The 10,923-nt window shown below is 35.6% G+C and overlaps 1 pseudogene; it reads left to right on the forward strand.

Moving 5' to 3' along the window:
* The first annotated feature begins 3,821 nt into the window (after positions 1 to 3,821).
* Positions 3,822 to 9,961, forward strand: LOC103606568 (annotated as a pseudogene).
* The last annotated feature ends 962 nt before the right edge of the window (positions 9,962 to 10,923 follow it).

The following is a 10,923-nucleotide window of genomic DNA, read 5'->3' on the forward strand; positions in this document are numbered from 1 at the left end:
TTTGAAATAGTGAAAATTATATAAGAAAGACACAAATTAAAATCATTCCTTTTTTTTCCTTTGAAATTAGATAAAATGGGATGAAAAAATTCACAGAATGTGAGCTTTTACTCAGAAATTAGAAAATCCTTTGGTCAAAAAGCCAAATTGTACAACTTTTGTGGACTCTCTAAGAATTTTCTTTTATATCTTCAGAAATAGTGATTTAACTATTTGTATAGAAATGGGTTTTCCCGTCATAGGATGACTCTGATTCTATGCATGTTTGTTTCAACTTCAAATTACAAAACGATTCACTGAGACTTATGTGCATTGCTTCATGTTCAGCTCCTCAGAGCCACCTGGATGCAAACCCATCATGGTTGACTGTTTCTGTCTTCTTTCATGCCATGCACAATATAATGTACCGTTGTTTTATTTTTTTTAAAGAACATTATTTTTCTTCCATGAAATGATAACATAATTCCACTGCTTTCAGTTCTCTTAACAGAAATATTGTTTGAAACTTGTAAACAAGGCCAAAAAATGTGTAGTGCATCCTTTTCAATATCATATCAAAGACCCTCATTTGCGTTGTCTTGAGAAATGTTTTTAGTTTATCTCTTTGTTTACCACTGGATAAAGTTTCAGATTTAATGACACCACTTGGTAACTATAAATTACCTGACTGAGTCTGACAGAGACGCACATAATTTTTGTCCAGTAGAACAAACAATATCAGTGCTTTATGGCATGTAGGACATTATCCAGTTTGCGATCTAACTCAGAAATTTAAGTTCTTAGGTTCCCTCACTGAAATAATGTGTTAAAATATTTAGCACATGTTCATTTAGCCTGCGAATAATGATTTTACCATTTTGAAAATTACATGTTGCCAGTCTATATACCTGTGTGTACATCCAGTTCTTCTCTGTGTGGAATATGGCCATGTCTGTCCCTGCTTGCATTCGTGTCCTATAGTTGGCTAAGCAAGGTGTTTTGAATTGATTGATGGGAGGCATCATTTCCAAATTGGATTTCAGATAGAAAATGTGCCTTTGGTCACAGAACACAATTTGTTGAACATTAGCAAACTTTCTGGTATACATAATAGCCTGGTGTACTACTCTTTATTGGTGCATTACTCTTTATTCATTAGCTAATAACATATGAGCTACATGGGGTGATAATTACTCTTAAACCATAACTTGAGGACAGTTCATTTATTTGTTGAAACATAATTGATTATACATATTTGTGTGCTACAAATTTGAGTATCAATATTTGTATACAATGTGTGATGATCAAATAAGGATAATTAGTATATTCATCATTGCAAAACATAATCATTTCTTTGTGTTGAGGACATTCTATCTTCTCTTTTCTAGTTATTTTATAACATGCAATGAATTAATGTTAATTATACATGCCTAGCTTGACTGTGCAACTTATTAACTTATTTTTCTTAATTAGCTGTTTTGTGTTCATTAACCAATTTCTCACTATTCCCCTTCCTCCTTTCCCATCTCTAGTAACTACAGTTCTGTCCTCTACTTCTGAAAGTTCAATGTATAATTGTGATTGTTGTTGCTTGCTCTCTTGTTCTCTTTCTTATTAGCTTCCACTTATGAGTGAGGACGTGGAATTTCTCTTTCTGTGCCTGCCTTATTTCATATGAAATTTTCTCCAAGCTCATCCATGCTGCATTGAATCATAGATTTGCATTCTTTTTTATGGCTGAGTAGAAGTCCATTGCATATATACACCACATTTTCCTTGTCCAGTCAGCATCGATGGACATTTAGGTTGGTTCCATATCTTGGCTATTGCAAATAAAACTGTGATAAAAATGGAAATGCAGGTTTCCCTTTGACATGATGATTTCAATTACTTTGGGTATGTACCCACTAGCAGGATTGCTGGATCTTCTGATAGTTTTATCTGTAGTTGTTTGAGAAACCTCCATACTGTTTTCCATAATGGCTATACTAATTTACAGTCCCATTAACAATGTTTAAAGATTCCCTTCTTTCAGTATCCTCACCAGCATATGTCATTCTCTTTCTTTTTGGTAATAGCCAGTCTAACTAGGGTAAGATGGTATCTCAGTGCAGTTCTGATTTGCATTTCTTGAGGGCAGTTTATATTTTCTTATCTCCAATAAAATATATCGATGTATTCATAAAACATAATTCTATAGCTGGCAGACACTATAGATATGTGCCTTAAAAAAAGTAAACAATCATTTGAAAACATGTGTTTTATCAGTTCTACCAGATCCAAAATAATTAACATAACTTTTCAGGGACCTCCAACATCAATGTATATCTCATTCAGTTTTGCCTTTTAACATGAATCCATTCTTTCCTCATTTGCTCACTGCAAATTAGAAACCTGATATCTAAATGGAAATGATCATTAACAATAGCATTTTGGGGGCTGCCTGGTTAGCTCAGTTGGTTAGAGCATGGTGTTATAACACCATGGTCATGGGTTTTGATCCCTGTACCATCCAGCTGCCAAAGGACAAAACAAAACAAAAAGAACATGATAGCACTTTCTAGTTACTTACCAACATTTTCCTAATTCGTATAAGCTTAATTCTTTAAAGTGTTTCTGAATGATAATGTTGAAACTTAAATTGAAAGTCAAAATTAAATGAACTCTACTTATTTAAAAAAATGGAATTAAGTTACTTACGTATATCAGCTCACTGATACATGTCACTTAATTCAATAACAATTCATCCTACAAATGAGCAACAAATCAAAGTAATATATGAAAAGGTAAAATGTTAGTGTGTGTTTGCATGTCTTACCTGAAGTTCTACACAATTGAATTCCATATACACTATAGCCATGGCATTTGCTGTTAGGTGGGGACACACCTTGAATGTTCTTGAAGTGTAGATTGTCATGACTGGCTCTACACTGTGTTATTCTCCATCCAATCATCTATACGGCCTTATAGACCAAGTCACTTTTCCTCTTTATCAAACTGTATTTCTATATTTATTAGTGATATGTTGTTGACAATATTTATTTTATATAGATATTATTACTGCTTTATAAGTTCCACTGCCATACCTGTAATCCTTTAAGTATTTAATCTAATACATAAAAGAAAACACACTCTGAGTACCCAATGATTTAAGAAATTGTGTCCTTGGACATAAGTTATCATAAATATCATGTATCCTAAATATACTGAATTTTGAAATAAACTGGTCTTCTCTATTGATTTATTCAGATGGTTTCCCTTTAATTGTAAACTAAATTATTGCTGCTAAATATCAGCCTGAAAGTTGTACAGAAGTCATTACGAGGACTATTTTGAGAGCTGATAGTGCATTTTCTTTGGATTTCTTTTCATTGTCACAAATTTATATTACTTCAGGACAATAAAGGAAAAACCTAATGCTAAGTGCATTTGTACTGGAAACACTTGAAAGAAAAATGTTACTTTTTTTTTCTCCTGTTACAATTTCTATATTAAGCATTTGTCTAACAAGAGCAAGAATATTATAAAAATAAAGATCATCTCATTTGGTCAGGGAGCACTTACTGGTACAATGCAGATAAAGTGACAAAAGAGACAAGTACCCTCCATTCATGGAGCATGCAGTTTAAAAAAAAATTAACAAACATTGAGCAGCTTACTGTAAGTGTGATGTATATTATAAAGGATAGGTCACAGATCATTATGGAGGGTTAGCCTACTCTTGGGGGTCTCCTGACACTTAAATTGAAAGCTAAATAATGAACAGAAATTATTAATACCGTATAAGGAGATGAAGTGACAAATAGGAAAGAAAGAGTCCCTGAGAGCGGTGACAACGGGGCATGATACCTGGTGTCCAGTGTGATCGTAAAGGGAAATACAATGAGTCAAGGCTGCAATCACAGGCAGGTACCTATCAGGCAGTATGTGCAAGGAGAGAATAATCTTTCTCCACCTGTCTGGGAAGAGGTGTTTTAAAAAGTTTTTTGTAGAGTCCATGAGCAGAATAATGGGAAAACGGCAGTATGGACAGAACGAGCTGGGGCTATGGTGGTGGAATCACTTTCCTTAGAAGCACTTGCTTTTATATCTGTCCTTTCAAACATGTTTTAAGACTTGTCACTAAATTCAAATTTATACATTATTTTTAAAAAGAAGAAGGTTAAGTGTGTGTCCATGGGATTGTTTTGAAAGAACAAAATGGATTAGGATAGGCAAAGGTTAACAATTATAATCATATAATACAATAAAAGTACGCTGCTCAGCTCTCACACCCCATTTGTAAAAGCCTAGCTACATGTCCAAAATCTGCCAGGCAGTGTATGAATCCAGAAAAACAATACTTGGTTAAAAGAGTATCAAGAACTTTTATCTATTTATATTTTATTGAAACTCTTTTAAGTACTTTGCACACATTATATTTAAATCTTCCTTCAATGCTATAAATTATACAGTTATCACTAATCCACCGAAGAAAAAAAACTGGGTTATTGTGAGATTGTGACATTCAAAATTTTTAAAGCTACTCTTTAACCCAGATGTATCTTTAACTTTTCTTTTCTTACAAAATATTCAAAATACAAAAATATAGACAGAATCACATAACAAACCCCTATTACCCATAACCCAGCTTAGAGTATTATCAGTTTGTAACCTCTACTCAATTCTTACTTTCTCCAGAATTATTTCCAAGAAAATCTCAGACCTTATGTTACTTCACTACAGATATTTCAGCAAGCATTTCTAAAAGATAAGGACCCTTTTCAGAAAACATAACTACGAAAACATTTCCAACCTGAAATTTTTAATAGTTTATAAATAACCCTAAGTATTAAGTGTTAAATTTTCCAAATTATTTTCTGAATGTATTTTCATCTTTCTTATACTGCATCCTTTATTGCTTTCAATAAATAATATCTCCTTGCTTAACTTTTGTAGTTTAATTTGTTCAATCAGATTTGAAATAAGTTCCATATATTTCAATTGTTGATACATCTCTAACGTATGTGTTTGTGCAAGCACTATCGCTCTCCTTCCTTCCATTTATATTTGCAGGGACTATATTGCTTGACTCATGCTTGCTTTATAGTTTCCCTTGGTTTGGGTGTTGCTGATGGCACCCCATGATATCATTTCACAAACTCTATTGATTCTTATTTTTCTGGCAAATGGTCAATAAAGCAAGAAGACCTTATCAGATTCAGATTTGAGTTTTTTTGTCAAAACTTCATGGTGCTGTGCTTTCTGTGAAGTGGTACACAATATCATATTGGCTCTATTTTTGCAGCCATTGGTATCAGTGATTGAAACTATTATTTTATTGGGATTGCCAAATAGTAATATTAATTCTATCATTCCTTTTTCATTTATATTTAGAATAATACTAACAACAACAACAAAAATCAGACTCATTTTATTTAGATACACTGAGATAAAGCTCATAAGTTCATAGAAATTTTTTTTTTTTTTTTTTTTTTTTTTTTTTTTTTTTTTTCCGTGTCCAGCAACGGATCGCAACCCTCAGTGTTGCCCCCGTACCGGACCGGGGACCGGCAACGGGATTGCAACCCTCGGCGTTGCTCCCGCGCCTCGCTCAGCCAGTGAGCGGGAACCGGTCTGTATGTGGGATCCGAACCCTCGGGCGGGAGCACCACCGCGCTTCCCAAGCAGCGCACTATCCAGTGTGCCACCGGGCCGGCCCAAGTTCATAGAAATTTATAAAAGAAAGCCAGGATAAATCTTGAGTCATTTTACTTTCAATTTTTCCAAATTATTTCATTTCCCAGTTGACTGTTTTTTAAAAAATAATTATTGTAAACCCATGAATTTAAATATATTTAAATGTCTTAACCCATTGCAGATACAGTTGACCCATAAACAACGATGGGGGGTGGGATTTAAGGGTGCCCATTCTCCCCCCCTCCCTGTGTAGTAGAAAATTCACTACAACTTTTGACTCCCTCAAAAGCTTAACAACTATTAATATATTATCAATAATATAAACAGTCAATAAACACATATTTAGTATGTTATACAAATATGTATAATGCACTGTATTATTACAGTATGAAAAGAAAATGTTATTAAGAAAGTCAAAAAAAGAAAATACATTTGCAGTATTTATTGAAAAATATTCTTGTATAAGTGGACCTACGCAATTCAAATCCATATTGTTCAAGGGTCAACTGTATACTTTTATTGATTCTCAAATTCTCTTACTTTTGGACATTAGGAGCCTCCTGAACTTGATAGCAGCCCAGTTTTTAAACTCTATTTTTGGACAGCTATTGTCAAAATTTTGATTTTTTAAAATTTATTGTTCATAGCATATCAACATATCACAATTTTTATTTTTTGACTCCACTATATCATTACAAAGGTTTTATTTCTATTGCACCTGAAATTATTTTGTGTTTAATGTATGTTTAAAATATTTTGGTTACCTCTTCACTAATGTTCTATATCCGAGTTTCTAAGAGTGTGGACTCCCTTGTTTACTTACCTATTAGTTTATTTCTCTCTTAGTCTATTTGTGCTGCTACAAGAAAATACCTGGGACTAGGTAATTTATGAAGAACAGAAATTTATTTCTCATAGTTCTAGAGGCTAGGAAGTCCAAAATCAAGGTACCTGCATTTGGTCTGATGAGAGCATTCTTACTGTGTCCTCACATTGCAGAAGTTGGAAGGGCAAGCAAACTGAACACGGCATAAATCCTCTTTTGTAAGTGTCTTAACCCCATTAATGAGGAAGGAGCCCTCACGGCCTAATAACCTCTTAAATGCTCCACCTCTTAGTACTTTCACATGAGTGATATCTGAATTTTGGAAGGGATTGAGTTTCAGCATAAATTTTGGAGGGAGCAAAAACATTCAAACCATAGCAAAGTCTCTCAGAGTCATAACATAGGGCTTTAGTATCGGCATCGGAGCCAGTCTGCCTATGTACATCTGTAATTTACAAACTTGGGAGCCTGAATAAATAATTTAAATGCTGTGCCTTAACTTTTATAGACTTTAAAAAAAAATCTATATAAAAAAAACTAAAGGGGATAATATTAACTGTAAGAAAGAATTTTAGTAAAGATTAAATAAATTAATTTATGCAAAATACTCTGAAGGTTGCTTATCACATATATTATATTTACTTATTTTCTTTTGTCTTCTATTCCATCAAATTTTCCTGCCCATGTCCTGAAAGAAGTTCCCTGACATATAAGGGAAGCTATGCAATCCTTAAATCATGATACTTAGGTTACGGCTGTGCAATTGTTTTTTTTTTTTTTTTTTTTTTATGTTCTTATGCAGGGACCTAAAATATAGTATGCTGAACTTTGCAAAATTAGTCCACAAGTTAGTATATTTGAAAACTATGAAATAGCCACAACTTTTTTTCACACACTCGAGAATTGTAGTGCTATATTGGCTCAGTTTGTTCAGCTAAGACAGCTAAGATAATTCATACAATGAAGGCTAGCAAAGGAGCACATGCTATATGTATTATGAAATGTCTTATTAATGTATTCATATGTATGAATTGTTCATCTGAACAGGAATTGAATAGTTCCTATGGATAATTAGTGAATCTAATCCACATAAGATATGCTTTCATATGATTTGTGCTCAATAATTTTTTGAAAGCTATTTTATACTCCATCTTCCCTCACTGGTCAAAACTAAAGTATTATTTAATATTCTCGTGTAAAACTTTTTCAAATATTAGTATTACACATGAATACAACAGTAATTAATGGTCCTTAATTAAATAACCTTGAATTTTAATGGGCATTCTTCCTTTTACTGAACTGGGTCATTTTATGTGTATTTTAGTACTGCAATTTAAGTCAAATCATAACTTCCAAACCAAAGATCCCCTTAGGGATTGTTTCACCTGAAATTTAACAAGCTATATTATAAAACTAATTTCAACCCATTTCATTTTTATAAAAGATGGAAACATTACTATACATTTTCAAAAAACTCATACTATACTTTTAAATGCTCTTCAATCTTAGTGATTATATTTTCTTGTCTCTACTAGTTAAACTGCTCATTGAACCAGTAACCTTTTTCCTTTGATTTTCTAGATTTAATTCTCAGTTGTATGTACCAACTTTACACATATTAATGGGAACATCTAAGGTTTTTACAATTTATTATGGCTTAATACTTCATAGTATTTCATTTTCTACTCCATCATTAAATCATCCTAACTCCCTCACCATATAGGTTGAATACGTTTGTGTACTACTTTCCCAGAGGCATGTAAGATTAGCAATTTTTCTGATAATCCTGTATTTTTTTAAAAAAGACCTTAAAAAGTGAAAGCTGAAATATGAAAAAATAATGTAGAGCCACATATTGGGTAGCTTATAAAATTAAATGACAGTACTTGTTATCCACAGAGCACAAAGTTCCTACCAATTTTACCCTAAACTCTAGTCACTAAAAAATACTTATTAAAAAATAATCATTATCACTTGGGTCAAAACTGCTTCTTAGAGCAAAGTCTCATCTTTCAAATGTTCAGTCCCTGCCCCCCCACCTTTTTAACTGGTAACCATTTTTGCCAAATATAGCATGATCTGAGTATTTTACACTTTCCTGACAAAATACAAAGTTTGAGTATTTTAAATGAGAAGGGTCTCATATACTGACCTCTCATTTAGAGTAGTTAAAGAGGTGGCTTATATATACTATGTATGTAATAGCAGAACGATTTCTTAAATGTACTCCTCAGTACTAAATTATAGACAAGTTGGTGAAATTTTATTTAAAGTATGCCTTTGAATTGCACTATTTCTATAGCAAGAAGGTTGGAAAAAGGATATGAACTGACACCATTATCTTGACATCTGTCAGGGAGTTGGCTATTGACATGAAAAGGGAAGACTACTCTGTCTTTCTAAATAATAGAAAGCCCTTTACATTTTAAAATGAAAGCCATTTACTAGAAAGCCTTTGAAAACATGTTTCCATGAGTTTTAATACAAATCAGAAAGTAATCATTCCAACTGGTGATAGAAGCAGGAAGACATTTGTGTAACTGAGGTTGCTATTCTAGGGATCTCGCCACTGGTCAACCATCAAAATTGAGAAGGTTTTGATTATAAATGACAATTTTCCAGCATAAGCTTTACAATTATTTTAATTGTACTAGATTTCAAAAAAAAAAGATAAAATATTATCCCTTATTAAATTCTTATTCATTTTAGGTTTTATTACTCTAAGATAAAATTTTTAAGCTCAAGGCATGAGAGAATGGGGAAAATTCCTAACAGTACTCCCAATTTTAATGTTATTTTTCCATCATCTAGAGAAAACAGTTTATTTTTCAGTTTAAAAGTTTAAAATTTATGGGGGAATGTGTACGATCCCAGCACACCTTGAAAAAATAATTGAAAAAGTTACAAAAACTACTTTAAAATAAAAATGCAAAGGGCTCTGCCCCTGCTCCTTAACCTACAACGACGGCTTCACTCACCTTGGAGCCCTACCTTGTGGACAAGCAGGTCACGCAATGCTCGATCCAGATCCACTGTTGCGGCTTCTGCTTTAGCTCTGAGCTCCCCAGGTAGGCCCTGTGTGCTCCTGCCGAGGCGGTGGCCGCCTTGTTCCCAGTTCTGCAACCAGGATGCTTCCAGGCACAATACTGCAATGAGGACGGGGACTTGGTTGCCTTTTCCAGTGCCAAGGAACCGAATGGCCATGTCCTACCTGAAGGATGGTATCATCTGTATCTATATTAAAGAGGAGTTCCTACGGGTCCACGGCCTCCGGTGTGCACAGGAGGAATCCCGAAACATGGTGCGCCCAATGTGATCTGTGACAATTGCAAGGGGCCGTGGAGAGAAGCCGGTACAAGTGCAGCGCCTTCCCGGACTGCGACGTGTGTGCCGTCTGCACGTCGGCGGAAGGGCGTGCACAGGGCGCAATCACGTTCCCCAGCCCCTTCAGCACCTCTCCTCCTAGAGCTTCTCTGAAAGCTGAAACGCAGGCACCTCGCGTGGTCAGGCTGGGCGATGGGCCCACGGAGGAACTGGAGCCACTGTCCTCCTTGAGAGAGTGCTGTGCAGCCCCGCGTCAGGGCTAGTCAGCTTCTGGTCTATTGGAGGATCCGGCTGTGAATTTTCTGAGCAACACAGGTGAGTGTGCCATGGGCCCTTGGCCCTCTGGGCATTGAAGTTGATGTTAACGTAGGACATAGAGGGGAGAGCAGCCGCCTGACACCCTTCTCTTCAGACAGTTTAGCACAGAAGAGCAGTGCAAGTCTCAGCCAAGCAGCTGTTCTTCGGACCCCAACTAACGGCAACGTCGAGGGTGCAATGCAGTCTCTGACAGAACAAATGAAAAGAGACAACCTTTTTTTTCTTTTGGGGGCATCCTGAAGAACAGATGGAGTCTGATAATTGTTCAGGAGTAATGACTGGACTCATTTCTCTTCTAAAGATGTGGACCCGTCCTCAGGTGAATTCAAGTCTCCACTGATGCCAGAATGCAGGAAGGACCCACGGGGCTGAGCGAATCTGCCTCATACCCACAGCTGGCTGAGCTCCTCTCCAGCGAGGCTGTGCATGGCATTCTCTTATGAAGGCTGCTGGCTCACCAGGCTCCTGCAGACCCAAAACTAGAAGATCAGCATCCAGTATTTGAAGCACCCACCACCATTGTGACGATCAGCTGTTCCATGTCCCCCCTTTTTTGTCTCATAGTTGTATTGAGCTAGTAAGTCCCGTTTCTCTGCATTCGACTTACAGAGTCCGAAGGGTAGGGATGCATGAAGCTGCTATTTAAGGGAGCAGAACAAGTGACATGAGAGGAGATTTCCAAGTGCATGTGTGTACTGGTGTCTGAGAAGCAAATCTGGCTTCCCTTCATGCCCTGGCTCCTTGAAGTGAGGCTGGGCCTCAGAAGCACCAAGACTACTACAACTTCCAGATGGCAA

This window comes from Galeopterus variegatus, unplaced genomic scaffold (assembly GCF_000696425.1).
Source record: "Galeopterus variegatus unplaced genomic scaffold, G_variegatus-3.0.2 Scaffold6698, whole genome shotgun sequence".
In the NCBI taxonomy this organism is placed as follows: domain Eukaryota; kingdom Metazoa; phylum Chordata; class Mammalia; order Dermoptera; family Cynocephalidae; genus Galeopterus; species Galeopterus variegatus.